General features: G+C 43.5%; 3 non-coding genes across 3 annotated transcripts; 2 read left to right on the forward strand and 1 right to left on the reverse strand.

Annotated features, from left to right (window-relative positions):
• Positions 1 to 188: 188 nt before the first annotated feature.
• On the reverse strand, positions 189 to 260 carry trnad-guc (transfer RNA aspartic acid (anticodon GUC)). Its single transcript has one exon. It is a non-coding gene; the product is annotated as a tRNA-Asp (tRNA).
• Positions 261 to 8,712: 8,452 nt separating this feature from the next.
• Positions 8,713 to 8,794, forward strand: trnas-uga (transfer RNA serine (anticodon UGA)). Its single transcript has one exon. It is a non-coding gene; the product is annotated as a tRNA-Ser (tRNA).
• A 7,233-nt stretch (positions 8,795 to 16,027) lies between these two features.
• Positions 16,028 to 16,100, forward strand: trnak-cuu (transfer RNA lysine (anticodon CUU)). Its single transcript has one exon. It is a non-coding gene; the product is annotated as a tRNA-Lys (tRNA).
• The last annotated feature ends 318 nt before the right edge of the window (positions 16,101 to 16,418 follow it).

The raw sequence follows: 16,418 nt of genomic DNA on the forward strand, positions 1-16,418 counted from the left end.
GGGGACCTTTCGCGTGTTAGGCAAACGTGATGACCGCTACACTACGGAAACCAGTGGTTGGTGACGCCTTCAAGGACGTAGCACAAAGCTACGATCACATCATAAGGTCAAACTTTCAGCCGATTTTCACCCCGACTGCCATTCCAGAAAGATAGACTTCTAAACAAGAAACTGGAAAACCTTCTTCACTCCCCGTCGGGGAATCGAACCCCGGTCTTCCGCGTGACAGGCGGAGATACTGTCCACTATACTAACGAGGAAGGCGAAGACGGTCTTGTGACCACACTGAGCCAATCACACTTTCAGTGTCTCCAGTCACACTATGGCTGTCATATATTTTTAGCCACTAACGGCATTGTAGAGACGCTGTTTGACCACTTTGGAACACACCTGAAGACCCGCCATCCTGCGGTGTCTGACAAACTAAATATACAAATGGAGATTGATACGACAGCATGTGCAGTGAGTTTTAGGATTAAATTACATGTAGACGTAAGTAACCTTAAGCCAACGGTGAGACTGAAACCTAATATGTGGGTGTCCTCACACTATTTGAGAAGCGCGAGGAGTTAACTTAAGCTAACACTAACTTTTTGCCTAAGCTGACATTAATATACATACATATATATATATATATATATATATATATATATATATATATATATATATATATATATAGGCAATAATAATATAATAAATAGGCAACAATGGAGAAACTTGGAGGGGTGTGATTGGGAGGAATGGCCTACCCGATCTGAACTCGAGTGGTGTCTTTTTATTGGACTTTCGTGCTAGTCATGGATTGACCATAACGAACACCATGTTCAAGCATAAGGCTGCTCATAAGTGTACCTGCTACCAGAACACCTTAGGTCAAAGGTCGATGATCGACTTCATAGTCGTATCATCAGATCTGCGCGGCCGTATGTTTTGGACACTCGGGTGAAGAGAGGAGCAGAGCTGTCAACTGCTCACCACCTGGTGGTGAGTTGGATCCGATGGCGGGGAAGGCTGGTGGACAGACCTGGCAAACCCAAACGTGTAGTGTGGCTGAACTGGGAGCGTCTGACGGAGGACCCTGTCCATGGGCTTTTCAACTTCCACCTCCGGAAGAGCTTCTCCTGCATCCTGGGGGAGGTTGGGGACATGGAGTCCGAGTGGTCCATGTTCAAAGCCTCCATTGCAGAAGCGGCTGTTCGGAGCTGTGGCCTGAAGGTCACTGGTGCCTGTCGCAACCCGCTGGTGGACACCGGCGGTGAGGGAAGCCGTCAGGCTGAAGAAGGAGGCCTTTCGGGCTTGGCTTGCTCGGAGGTCTCCTGAAGCGGCCGACGGGTACCGGTTGGCCAAAAGGGCGGCGTCTGCGGCAGTCGCGGAGGCAAAAACTCGGGTGTGGGAGGAGTTCGGGGAGGCTATGGAGGAGGACTTTCGGTTGGCCTCAAGGAGGTTCTGGCAAACCATCCGGCGCCTCAGGAAGGGAACACAGGGATTTGCTCAGGTTGTGCACAGTCGGGGCGGAGAACTGTTGACCCGTACTGAGGATATTGTCGGCCGGTGGAAGGAGCACTTTGAGGAACTCCTGAACCCGGTAAACACGTCCTCTGTGAGGGAGGCAGAGCCTGAAGACTTGGGCGAATCTTCGTCCATATCCGTGGCAGAGGTCGCCGAGGTAGCTCAGGAGCTCCTTGGTGGCAAGGCGCCAGGTGTGGCCGAGATTCACCCTGAGATGCTGAAGGCTCTGGACATTCTTGGACCATCTTGGTTGACACATCCCTACAATGTCGCGTGGGCATCGGTACGGTACCCGCGGAGTGGCAGACCGGGGTGGTGGTCCCCATTTTCAAAAAGGGGGACCGGAGAGTGTGCTCCAACTACAGGGGTGTCACACTTCTCAGCCTCCCCGGGAAAGTCTACTCTAGGGGGCTGGAAAGGAGGCTCCAACCGATTGTCGAACCTCGGATTCAGGAGCAGCAGTGCGGATTCCGTCTCGAACGCTGAACAGTAGACCAGCTCTTTACTCTTGCGGAGCTGCTGAGGGGGTCATGGGAGTTCGACCTACCAGTCTACGTGTGTTTTGTAGATCTGGAGAAGGCCTACCACCGTGTCCCCCGAGGGGCTCTGTGGGAGGCACTGCAGGAGTATGGGGCACCGGGCTCGTTGATACGAGCCATTCGGTCCCTGTATAACCAAAGTGAGAGCTGTGTCCGCATACTCGGCACAAAGTCAAACTCGTTTCCGGTGGGTGTTGGACTCCACCAGGGCGGTCCCTTGTCTCCGCCGAGTGTGAAGCGGCGGGGATGCGGATCAGCACCTCAAAGTCCGAGGCCATGATTCTCTGCCAGAAACCGGTGGATTGCTTCCTCTGAGTTGGGGGGAGTTGCTTCCACAAGTGAAGGAGTTCAAGTATCTCTGGACCTTGTTCCCAAGGGATGGGAAAATGAAGCGTGAGATGGAAAGGCGTATTGGTGCAGCGTCAGCAGTAATGCAGACGTTGTGTCGGACTGTTGTGGTGAAGAGGGAGCTGAGTTGTAAGGCGAAGCTCTGGCTTTACCAGTCCATCTATACTTCAACCCTCACCTATGGTCATGAGCTTTGGGTAGTGACCGAAAGAACAATATCGCGGATACAAGCGGCTGAAATGAACTTCTTCCGTAGGGTGGCTGGGCTCAGCCTTAGAGATAGGGTGAGGAGCTCAGACATCCAGAGGGAGCTTGGAGTACAGCCACTGCTCCTTCATGTCGAAAGGAGTCAGCTGAGGTGGTTTCGCCATCTCATTCGGATGCCTCGGGGGAGACTTCCTCTGGGTGAAGACCCCAGGGCAGACTCAGTACACGCTGGAGGGATTATGTATCTCATCTGGCCTGGGAACGCCTCGGGATCCCCCACGAAGAGCTGGAAAGCATCGCTGGGGGTAGGGACCTCTGGAACGACCTGCTTTGCCTGCTGCCTCCGCGACCCGGCCCCAGAAAAGCAGAGGAAAATGGATGGATGGATGGACTTTGCAAAAGTGAACCAAATACACACCAAGCAATACTCAGTGAGTATCTGCACAATTTGAGAATGGGCTTTGAAGGCCTATATAAAGGCCCAAAAAAGGCCACCATTGTTAGTCCAGTGAACAGCATCAAGCCGCATCTATCACATGAACAACGTCTCCGGGCACTGGGTATGGTGGATGCCGGTTTGAGCTACAGTGATGTAGCCAGGCGTATGGGCTGTTCCCAACCCACAATCAGAAGCCTGGTCCAAAGCATGCGCCGACGGATTGCTGCCTGCATCCAAGCAAATGGAGGCCATACTCGGTATTGACTGCTGTGACTTTGTGTTTGGCAGGTGCCATTTTCTTTTGTGAAATTCTTTATTTTGAAATCATTCTTGAAACTTTAGATTTTTGTTTCTGTATGACAATATGCTAAACAAATGATTCATATGAAGAAAATCCAGTTTCAGGCTTCAAAATAAAAATTATGTTGAAAAATATGGGCTCAAAGTTTTTAATGACTGTCAGTGGATGATCTCTTCTCCTTAATCCATTTGAAAGGAGAACATTGGTGGAAAAACTCAAAATGAAACAGCGAGGCCCAGATCAACCTAATATCAAAATAAGTCAACACACCAGCGAGAAAAGTAAATTTTATACAAGAGGCTTCTCTCGTAATTGGTACAAGAGGAAGGCTTGGCTAGCTGGATGCAATCATGCAAATGCTTTATATTGCTTCCCATGTTTGCTCTATAAAACGGCTGGAACAGACACGGCATGGACTGTTTCAGGAGTAAGAGATATGAAACATTTATCTGAGAAAATAAAGAAACTCGAGAGTAGGAGGGCACATATGGAGAACATCGTTAAGCTAACGATGCTAGGCAAGGCTAACATCACGACGCAGCTAGATGAAGAGATGAAGAGTGACACACTTACACACTGAACTGTTCTGAAGTGGCCTCCAATGAGCCCTGATCTGAATCCTACTGAACATCTGTGGAAGCAGCTGAAACATGCAGTCTGGAGAAGGACAGCCTTCACACCTGAGACAGCTGGAGCAGTTTGCTCACCAGGAGTCCACACGTGCAGAAGTCTCACTGAGAGTTACAGAAATCACCTGACTGCAGTGACTGCTTTAAAAGGTTGTACAACAAAATATTAAGTTAAGGGTACCATCATTTTTGTCCAGGTCTGTTTCATATTCATGCAAAGTAATCTTCAACAGAAGAGTACTGTCTGTCTGTGCACACACACATTTATTGCCTTGACCAGATTTTTCTTTGTATAAAGTTGACTTTAGCACATCATCCAGCAATGTATTGCACTGAGTAATTTTTGGATATTTTGTCTCAATCAGGGATCTCAAACTCATTCCACAAAGGGCCGGCATGGCTGCAGGTTTTTGTTCCAACTAAGCAGCATCACACCAGTCCTGACTGAGTAAAACGTCATCAGCATATAATGCTATATTATGAGTGGTCTTGCCTAAAGTAATGCCGTGTATTTCCTGACTATTCCTGATTTGTTCCGCTAGTGGCTCCAGAGTGAGGGCAAAAAGGAGGTGGGAGAGCGGGCAGCCCTGTCTTGTCCCTCTACCAAGCGGAAAGGGAGATACACGCATGCCATTAGTTAAGACACAGGTTTCTGATGAATGATAAATGAGTTTTATCCAGTTTATAATAATGGGGATGGCATGACTCAGTGGGTAGAGTGGCCGTCTTCTAACGGGAAGGTTGCCGGTTTGATCCTCAGCCCGTTGTGCTCATGTCGAGGCGTCCCTGAGCAAGACACTGAACCCCTAATTGCTCCTGATGGGTCGTGGTTAGCGCCTTGCATGGCAGCTTCCGCCTTTAGTGTATGAATGGGTAAATGTGATGCATCATGTAAAGCGCTATATAAATGTGACCATTTATTTATAAACGCTTCCCCTCATCCAAATCTGCCCAAAACATCCCACATAAACTTCCACTCCACTCTGTCGAACGCCTTTTCCGCATCCTATGATATAGCTAGTGCCCGGTGTTGTGTCTATGAGGAGTACTGTACTACATTAAGAAGCCTTCTCACATTAGAACTTGATAACCTCCCCTTAATAAAGCCTGTCTGATCATCATTTATAAGCGAAGGTCAATAATTTTCCAATCTTCTTTAGAAAGTATCTTGCTATTCATGTTTATAAGACTGACCGCCCTATAAGAGACACATTCATCTGGAGGTTTATTTTTCTTCAGGATTAAAGAGATATTCGCTAAATTTAGAGAGGGAGGGAGACATCCATTTCTGAAGGAGTCCAAAAACATATCAGTCAGAGGGCCCACCACAACTCTACTCATTGGTGCTTTCCCACTTTGAAGAGTGCGAATAGCCTCCAGTACCTCTTCCCTGGTAATCGGCCCATTCAGAATTTCCTGTTGTTCTTCCATAAGAGAAGGGAGACTAATTTGATCCAGAAAGTTTTCCTTAGTTGCTCTGATGTATTGCATTCGGTGGAGTATAACTTGTGGTAGAACTGTCTCACAATGCTTTTGATTTTTTCCAACTTATAAAATTTCTCTCCATTACTATATTTAAGTGATGATATTACATTAATGGCGTTTCTGCCCTTTGCCAGGCAGGCAAGAAGGCGGCCAGGCTTGTTGCCATGTTCATATAGCCTCTGTCTGGCCAAAAGGATAGAAGCCTCTGCCTTGCTTGTTAAGAGTTAAGCGCCAATCTTGCTTCTTCTAAGTTTTTGAAGTTATGTTTAGATGGAGACTCTTTAAATTTTTTCTCTAAATCTTGAATTGACTATTCTAATTCTAATTGTTTCCTAATTGTTTGTTTTTTATGAGCTGATGTGTAAGATATAATTGCCCCCCTCATAAACCCATTAGCAGTTTCCCATAATAGGGAGGGATTTACATCTGGCATGTTGTTTGTTTGTTAAAAAGTTCTCATTGTTTCTCTAGGAAAACCAAAAATGGGGGGCTACTTAAAAGAGACGAATTAAGTCTCCAGTGGCGTCAGAAGGGATTGAGATAGGGTGGGTATATCGTCATAGATACTGGGTTATGATCTGAGAATGTACATATTCCAATTGAGCATGCTTCAACTCTATCTACTACCTCTCTAGATACTAGAAAATAATCAATTATTGATAGAGATTGGTGGGGATGGGAGTAGAAAGTGTAGTCTTTTGTCATTGGATTTACAATTCTCCAAATATCAAAGAGACCCAGATCTGCATTTAGCTCTTTTAGCCTTGCAGTCTTTTTGATATAAAAGCAGATTTTGATGGAGACTGGTCGACACTAGCATCCTGAACACAGTTAAAGTCTACTCCGAATACTGTGAAGGGGGCTAAACGTGAGGATGCCGCTGCAAGCAGCCTAGAAAAGAAAGAAGGCTCAAATGCACTGGGGCCATAGATAGAGCCAATGAGGATATGCTCCCCAAAAAGGAAACCTGAGATAATAACATAACGTCCTCCATCATCCTTAATAACCTCCTCCAGAGTAAATGGTAGCTTCTTATGGATGAGAATGGCTATTCCTCTACTAAGTGAACTGAAAGAAGAATAGAACACCTGTCCCACCCAGCCTCTCCTTAATTTTATGTTCTCCAAATCTGACAAATGTGTTTCTTGTAGAAGGACAATTTGTGCATTCTCTCTCTTTTGTAAGGAAATAATCTTCTGTCTTTTCACCACATGGCCGACCCCCTTGACGTTTAAAGAAATAATCTTAATGTCACGCATGTTGTTGAATGAAAATGAGACAACCCAATAATGCAAAGGCCGGATTACATTTGAGGATGTGAGCAGAAAAGTAATAGTAATAATGATATATAATGATAACATATATAAATTCATCATGGTAGAACGGTGGCAAAGAGGTAGTATTACAGATCAGAGCACTGTAAACAAAAAATCTGCCCCTGAACAATGGGCACTGAACACTGAAAAAAACCTCAGTGGGTCTGAGAAAGAATGAAAAACACAGCCATAATAACGAGGTTTGTGGAACAGTTACAAGCGGTTGCATGACGCTGAAAGTGTAGGTAGCACCCAAGAAGAGCAACAATGTCAGTCTCTTCATGAGACTCTCACTCCCATGACCCAGACAAATTCACAACAAAAATCCCACATACAGTATTTAAAGAAAGATTCTGTCAGACCCCTTGCCCCTCATGAGTCATGATGCAATAGCCACAGCTCAGAGTTACAGACATCCCCTTTTTAAACAAACTAATCTTAATTCAGCTTTTAGCCTTTTTAGTTAAAGTAGCATCTGTTACAGCCTTAACCTAACACATAAGTGCAGGATGACAATATTAGTTAGATATTTTTCAAGCTTAACATGTACTGTTAGGTCCTAACTTCAGTACAGTAGTTCAAACTGAAATTGTCAGGTTACATCTCATCACAAATTATACTGCATATTTACCCAATGGTAACACATAGTTCACGGCAGCCCATCCACAAATGCCTGCACAGCTCGGGGGGACTGGGAAGCATGTTTCTCTCCATTGTACGTGAGGCTTAGGATGGCAGGGAACCGCATGACAAAGTGAATGTTGAGACCAATTAGACGTTCACACACCTTATGAAAGCTGCGCCATTTCTCCTTCACTGGAGCTGAGAAATCCTGTTGAATGTACAGCTTCTGTCCCTCGTGTCAGCTGTTGTCACTCTCTCAATGCAGCCACGATCAGCTATTTATCGCTGGGGTTGTGCAGCTTGATAATGACGGGTCTAGGGCGGTCGCTGCGAGCGGGACCGACCCCTCTGTGGGCCCGGTCGATTTTAATTATGCCCCGCTTAGTATCCAAGTTCAATATTTTGGGCAGCCAGCATTGAAAGAAAGCAACAGGTTGCTCACCCTCAACTCCTTCCTTTAAGCCGATGACCCTGATATTGTCCAGTCTCGTCCTGTTCTCCATGTCGTTCACTTTTTCAGTGAGAATGTGCAATTTCTTCTCGACTTTCCGGAGCTTGTTTTCGGTGGTACCTAACATGTCCTCCAGTGTGGACACTCGACTCTCAGCTTCATCCAGTCTCTTATTTTTGCCTTCCACCCGAGATGTCAAAGTCTCCAATGCTTTCGTAAATGTGGCCAGCTTCTCCTCTAACATATTGCCGACGCTCTCAGTAACTTCCTGAGCTAGCTATGAATCGCTGCTAGCACCTGAACAGTCATCTTGCACCTCAGTGTTCGGTCGACCCCTCGTAGTTTGTTGAGATTTACCTGGATTCTCGGGTGGAACCAAGCCACTTTCCTTGCTTGTCATCACTGGGAAGATTAGGGCAGTCAGTAATGTAAAAAAGCCTCAGTCTGTGGTGGGAAAAATCAAAGTTATGGTCGATGGAAGCGGGAGCTCAGCGCCAGTCCGACTTCTCAGCTCAGTGACGTCATCATCCCCCGTCAGTGCTTCTGAAATTTACATTCTGATCACAACTTAGTCACAAGCAAAAAGGATCGTCATCGAAAAATTTTTGTCAAAGTTCTCGATGACAAAATTAACACTGGTGTTCATAGTGTGGTGCTGATCACGGTTTCACTGTCTGAACTATATGAGCATGTGTCAAAGAAAGTCTTGAATCTTCAGTCCTAAACTACAAAACATCTGGTGATGCAGTTTGTGAGAAATGGTGATTTGAGGCTTTTCTGTGATGTAATTTGAGGATCTTTTGGTTTTACAGCATTAACTGCTCACCAGGAGCCTCTCTGGGTCTAAAATCAAACTTCTATGTGGTTGTCGTGGCCAAGTGGTTAAGGTGATGGACTTGAAATCCTTTGGGGTCTCCCCGTGCAGGTTTGAATCCTGCCGACAACATGGGAATCTTTTGGAATGCAGCAAATCAGGAATTAGGTCACAAGCACCACAAATTAACAGCTAAAAAAAAGGCAGAACTGAAGTTGTGTGTTTAGCTGATCCTCCTCTGGTAGTTCAACAAGGACTCAGTGCTCCATCTACACCTGGAGATGGACTGGGTCATCTCAGACCTCCTCACTGTCTGAGGAACATGAAGGAGATCCTCAGTAAAAGTTTTTTCCTCCTGCAGTCAGGACTCTGACCTCTGACAAAAATCAGAGTTGCAGCTCCTCATCTGTCAACTCCACTGAACCGTTGTTATATAAATAACTGATGTCTGCACTTCAGCTCCACAACAGCTGCCTCATTGTTTATGACATTCTGACTTTCTTTCAATTTTAAAGAATGTTTTTCATAAGTCTCATTCTTATTGCACAGCCTTGAGGAACAGCTTCTTTGTATTTTACTACATCCTGTACACACGTGTGACAAAAAACTTTAATCTGGAATGTTCAAATTTTAATGCAACAGATAACCACATATAAACCATCAAAATGAGATGCAAGTACACAGCTTATCTCATAATTGTGGAATCAGCTCCACCCATTTGAAGTAGTAATCCACAAATACCAGCAGGTACAGATTTCTACTGGAGCTCCTGGGGAAAGGACCCATTAAATCCAAACCTAGCATCTCCCAGGGGCGTTCAACCTCTGTTTGTGGTAATTTCCCCACTGGCTTGCGGCTCTCTGGTTTCAACCCGGTCTCACAAGGATTCGTGAAACTGTCACGTAAATTAATCTATGGTTACGTGCGCACCAACACGATTTCTCATATTTTACGTGTTGCTCACAACGAAATTCAAACCAATGTATTTCAAGCGGAGGACTTTTCATGCCACTCAGAACGTATTTCAAACGAATATTTTTAATGTAAAAGCGTTGCGAATCCAACGCTATATTTTGCATTACATCGTCCCATATATATAATGTGATGCCTTTATTTTTGCTGCAGGATTTGGGTATTTGAGATTAAAAAACGTTAGTGTTTGTTTGTTTGCAAACGGGTTGGATTTTGTTTTCATATCTGAATCTTAATCACACCTGAATAGAACGTTTAATTAATCAAATATTCCTCGTGTGTCATGTTTCTCCTCGGTCAGATTTAAGCGAGTTACGTAGGGCATTTTGAATCGGTATATTATATTTTTAATGTAAAAGCATTGCGAATCCAACGCTATATTTTGCATTCGCAGGGGCCGACAATTAGATGTGGCTTCGGGCCAAAATTTGTGTAAACATTATTCGGCCGTCTGACCGACGGGCCGGTGCGCTGGTATTTATTAAATCATTTTGATGAGTGGGTATCCGATGCCTGTATAGCTCAGCACGTTAAGCAGGTGACTCATGTACAAGAGCTGGTCTTGGATGCAGGTTTGATTCCGGTCTGCTTTCTTATAATATTTGGGAAGTTTTTCATACACAAATGCAGATTTCTAAACGGACTGCTGTAAAACTTTTTAACATGATTGAAGATATCAAACTCATGGACAACTCCTAACCCATTGGACATTCATGCGGACAGACTCCTGTTTCAATTTAAAAAAACAAAACAAAACATAACGTGCAGCACTTCGGCACCTTTCTTCTTCGGTGGTGTCTGTGTAAAACAATGTCCAACATGCAAACAGCACACCTAGTGCCATGAAGCACAAAATGCAGGTGTAAATCAATGGGGTGCTGAACATAGTAATATTCATAGCGGAAATAATAGATAATAATAATAATGATAGGTAATAGAATATTCTGAAATTAAGCTCGACTGTAGACAGGTATTTTGCAAACGCTGTAAACCCACACACTAATATATGTTAGAGAAGCAGATAATGGCAGTAAAGTCAATTATTTTAATAATTTGAAGAGACAATATATGATTACACTATATACACATATATAAACAAAATACTGACTAATGAACACATATTTTTATATGAAACAATAGATAGAAGTTATATATCAGAGAAAATGAATACATATAAATCATAGATGGAGTATCAACATCATTCACACACACACACACACACACACACACACACACACACACACACACACACACATATATATATATATATATATGTAATAGATAAGTTATATATCAGAGAAAATTATTATACAAATCACATATAGACTATCAATATAATTCATACATATATATTAAAAGATGATATGTCAGAAAATGATATTATATATATATATATATATATATAGTTTTATATAGAAATATGTGTTCATTAGTCAGTATTTTGTTTATATATGTGTATATAGCGTAATCATATATTGTCTCTTCAAATTATTAAAATAATTGACTTTACTGCCATTATCTGCTTCTCTAACATATATTAGTGTGTGTGTGTTCACAGTGTTTGCAAAATACCTGTCTACAGTCGAGCTTAATTTCAGAATATTCTATTACCTATTATTATTATTATTATCTATTATTTCCGCTATGAATATTACTATGTTCAGCACCCCATTGATTTACACCTGCATTTTGTGCTTCATGGCGCTAGGTGTGCTGTTTGCATGTTGGACATTGTTTTACACAGACACCACCGAAGAAGAAAGGTGTCGAACTGCTGCACGTTTTGTTTTGTTTTGTTTTGTTTTAAATTGAAACAGGAGTCTGTCCGCATGAATGTCCAATGGGTTAGGAGTTGTCCATGAGTTTGATATCTTCAATCATGTTAAAAAGTTTTACAGCAGTCTGTTTAGAAATCTGCATTTGTGTATGAAAAACTTCCCAAATATTATAAGAAAGCAGACCGGAATCAAACCCGCATCCGGGACCAGCTCTTGTACATGAGTCACCTGCTTAACGTGCTGAGCTATACAGGCATCAGATACCCACTCGTCAAAATGATTTAATAAATACCAGCGCACCGGCCCGTCGGTCAGACGGCCAAATAACGTTTACACAAATTTTGGTCTGAAGCCACATCTAACTGTCGGCCCCTGCGAATGCAAAATATAGCGTTGGATTCGCAATGCTTTTACATTAAAAATATAATATACCGATTCAAAATGCCCTACGTAACTCGCTTAAATCTGACCGAGGAGAAACATGACACACGAGGAATATTTGATTAATTAAACGTTCTATTCAGGTGTGATTAAGACTCAGATATGAAAACAAAATCCAACCCGTTTGCAAACAAACAAACACTAACGTTTTCTAATCTCAAATACCCAAATCCTGCAGCAAAAATAAAGGCATCACATTATATATATGGGACGATGTAATGCAAAATATAGCGTTGGATTCGCAACGCTTTTACATTGAAAATATTCGTTTGAAATACGTTCTGAGTGGCATGAAAAGTCCTCCGCTTGAAATACATTGGTTTGAATTTCGTTGTGAGCAACACGTAAAATATGAGAAATCGTGTTGGTGCACACGTAACCATAGATTAATTTACGTGACAGTTTCACGAATCCTTGTGAGACCGGGTTGCTGGTTTGTATAGTTGACAGACTTGACAATGTGTTACATACTGCTTGACATCCCTGCTCATTTTTGGCCAGTAAACCAGACTCTGCATCCTTCTGTAGGTCTTGTACCTTCCAAGATGGCCAGCCAGATGGTCTTGGTGGAATACCGTCAGCAGGTGTGAACGCAGGCTCTACATATGTATAGCTGGGGCCTGTTTCATGAAGCAGGTTCAAGAAACTCTGAGTTTCTTCCGCAACTCTGAGTTGATCTACTCTGAGATAGAAAACTCTGAGTTTTCGGTTTCACAACGGCTGATATGAGTTGGTTTAATTAACTTGGAGTAGTTTGACCCGGAGTTAAGCGCGTGCACCGCAACTCTGAAAAGACAGCATCAATGGAACCCCGATTCAACGAGTCTCCATGGAAATGGGGAAGCAAAAGGCTGCATTTTTGAAATGGAATTTTTAACGCGCTCATATGGCGAGTTTGAACACGTTTTTAGAAAGAAGTGCAACACCGCTGCAGCTGTAAAAGAGAGAGAGACGGCGTGGAGAACAGCCCGGATCAATGCGTAAGTTTAAATGTAGTCCTTTGTAATCGTAATAATATTACAGGGAAAAAAACTGTCTGAATGGTAGCCTAGTAAGTTATTTCATTTAGGTGGAATCCCGCTGGGGAGAAGCTTAAGATGAAATATAAAAACATCGTTCAAACAGGTCAGACCTCGGCATTATCTCACGGAGGTACTTCATGTTGTGTCACGATCTGAGGAGGGCTGGACCCGAGCAGAGAGCCACACCACCAAGGCTGGTTGGAATGAAGTGTTTTATTGCTGGGGGGTGAAATGGTGGCTTGGTGGGGGAAAACCAGGGTGCAGGAGCGGGGGGTTCCAGGCAGGGACAGAAGGGGTCCAAGTAGGAGTGGGGGTCCAGGCAGAAGTGGGGGGTCCAGGCAGGGGAAACCGGTGATGACTGGTCTGGGGAGAGCCGGAGGGGAAGGAGAATGGCAGGGATCCCGGACAGCTGAACTGTGTGGAGGCAGGAAAAAACAACGTAAGAAAACAAGGTAAGAACTCAAAACAGATTTTGTGAGAGGCAAGAGAGTGAACTGAACTGTGTGGTTCTTGTTCAATACTCTGGCAGGGAGTGAAAGGCTGAGCCGGTACTTATTGTTGAGGTGAGTCATTAGTGAGATGATCGTCAGCTGTCCGGGAGCCGTGGAGGTGGTTGATTGCCTGAGTGGAGTCAGCTGAGAAGCTAGACTCCACTCAGGCACCGAGCTGTAGGGGAAGATACAGGGCAGAGGAGAAGGGAGCTGTGACATGTTGATCATGTTTTACATTGTAAAGTAGCCTAAATATTAAGTGGCTGTTTGACTGTGCAGTTGTTTTATCCACACATAGCCTAAATGTCTGCATCCATATCATGTCCTGTTAAATAATTAAGCCTATTTAAACTAACATAGACTTCTGCTCAGCCAACAGAAAGAAAGTAGATGCCTGTAAAACGGTGGAATAAAAGGTCATGGATGCATATATATATATATATATATATATATATATATATATATATATATGGTTATTTAGTTCTCTTTTGTGTCTTTTTTTATCTTTTGGCCCCTTCACACCACAACAGACCTTGTAATTGTAAGTAGGCAACACTCCAAACATTTATCCAAATGGTAGTTTAAGTTTTATACAGAGCTATGTTACTGATAGTTCTCTTCTCATTCACATTTTGGGTGGAATATAGAGTGTGACATTTAGCCTACACTGAAGTATTGCACATTCTCATCCTTTTTAACAGAGCATGGCTGGACAGCAGCAGGATGGTTCCTCAGCTTCCACTGCACAGACTGACACAGTGAGATGGATGTTCAGGAAACACCAGAGCTTCATTCTGTGGAATTCATGTACAACTGTATAATTTAATATCCTCTATGTACTCCCAGTTATCAGTAAAACAGATTTACAAACTGCATTTGCTGAGAAAAATCCAAAAAAACAGATTAGGAGGGCAGATCTGGAAATAGAAATACTGGAGCACAAGTTAGAGGTGGTGATGGTCACAGGTGAATTATGTTAACTACTTGGTCATCTCCACCCAGGCTCTGGTCCTGCAGTGAGTCCGGTTGAAGTTCTGTTGGGGGCCTGGTTCAGGGTCAGGGTATGAGGTCATCAGCCTGGGTTGTCATGGTAACCCCTGTCACCCAGCAGAAGGCCATCAAACTCTCCTGTAATGTATAGTGGATACATCAGAGCATATTAAAGGAGGGAGACAAGAGAATTCTATTGTGAAAATCTTTATGCTGCTGACCACGCTGCAGTCTGTTGCTCAGGTTAGACTCTCCATAAATCCTGGAGTCATGAACAGACCCAGACCACGTGGCCTCCACATTAGAAATGATGTATGCAGCATCACATATGATCTGGACAGTGCAGAGAATGACAGATGTTGAACTATGATGCAGTCTTTAACATTTAGAAACAGTAGTCAGTCTACCTGTAGCCTACCTGCACATTTATGCTGTGAATGGACTTCCTGTTCATGATGTGAGGGAGCTGTGATGGGGATGTGTGTGCATCTATGCAGCCAATCACACTGGGAAATCCTAAAAGAAATTAAAATGACTAATCCCAGTCTGAGGCTGCAGCACAATGTCATTAACAGAATATGATTTAAAATGAATTTAACAGATCTCTACATCATTCACCTGCAATCCTGTGGATCCTCCTTGATGTTCTGACAGGTTTGTGTCCACAATGATGGTAAAAGTCGTTTCAGGGCCTGAACACTTCTGAATCTCCTCCATACAGTTGTCTTACTCTGGATCTCCGACATCATATAAAAACTTCCATTTGCAAAGAACCGCAGCGCAACACACAATATCTGCTGGATGTGAGAGCATGACTGGTTGGTAATGTAAATGTAAGGACGGATTAGGTTGTTTATGTAGATTATGGACTTGAAACGATTACGAAACGGTACCGCTCAAACCAATAATTGTCCGGAAATGCGAGAACATTTATGCTCGGTCTGATAACAATCTACCGACGAATATTTAATTATCTGTGCAGTAATGCTGCTCCTTTATCCACTGGATCGTTAATAAAAGCTGTTCTACGCCAAAACTCGCTCGCTTACTGACTGAATGAATGAGGAAATGAAACAGCGTGTGGCTGAAAGAGGGCGGAGACGGAGAGAAACTGGAGGTTTTCTCAGATAAACCTGCTGGTGACCAGGTTAGAGTCATAGAGTCTGTTTCTGCGGTAACTGACCAAGAGTTGAAGTTACCCCTCTTTGTGAAACAGGCTAGAGTTACCCCTCTGTCTCAGGGTTAAGTTACCTCGCTTCGTGAAACGGAAAACTGAGTTTCCCTCATTTCAGGGTTAAGAAACTCAGAGTTTTCAGTGAACCTGCTTCGTGAAACAGACCCCTGGTAAGTAGATTTGTGAGGTAGTTTTACCACTCGGTAGACCATGTCCTCCAATACGGTAAAGGTGGTATTAGTGTTCACCTCTACATCTCCCATCACATTTTGATATATTGTTTTGCTCTCAGGGTCTGACTGCTGGGCGCTCCACACTGCCTCAATAGTAACAGGCAGTTCTCTGGAAGAGTTTGGCATGGCAGATGCAAGAGTAGCACAAATGGAGTTGTGGGTGGATTCTCCATCACCACTTGGAGCCCCAGACAAGGCATCTGGGATTGTTATATTTTCCTTTCCTTTTTCTTGACAGTGAAAGTAAATTCCTGGCATCTCGGTGCCTGGCGAGCTCAGTTGGTAGAGCATGAGACTCTTAATCTCAGGGTTGTGGGTTTGAGCCCCACGTTGGGCACATTTTACTGGTTCAACTAAAGAATAGAACAGAATAGAATCACTTCATTCATCCCCGAAGGGAAATTCAGTACTGTTGCACCCTATGAAGGTTCAATGTTTAAACCATACCAACTCAAATATCACAATCCTTTCGTACAACAAATACAGATGTGAATACAAGTTTACAATAGAAAACACCAAATATTTGTTATATCAACCAGTCTGGGTTTTCTTTAGCCTGTTTTTTCTAGAGTCCGACCCGTTCAACATAAATACTCCACTCTGGGTTTTCCAACCAATCCAACAAAGAAGAATCCAAACAAGAAAGCGGGTTACG

This window comes from Acanthochromis polyacanthus, chromosome 3 (genome assembly GCF_021347895.1).
Source record: "Acanthochromis polyacanthus isolate Apoly-LR-REF ecotype Palm Island chromosome 3, KAUST_Apoly_ChrSc, whole genome shotgun sequence".
NCBI classification, from domain to species: Eukaryota; Metazoa; Chordata; class Actinopteri; family Pomacentridae; genus Acanthochromis; species Acanthochromis polyacanthus.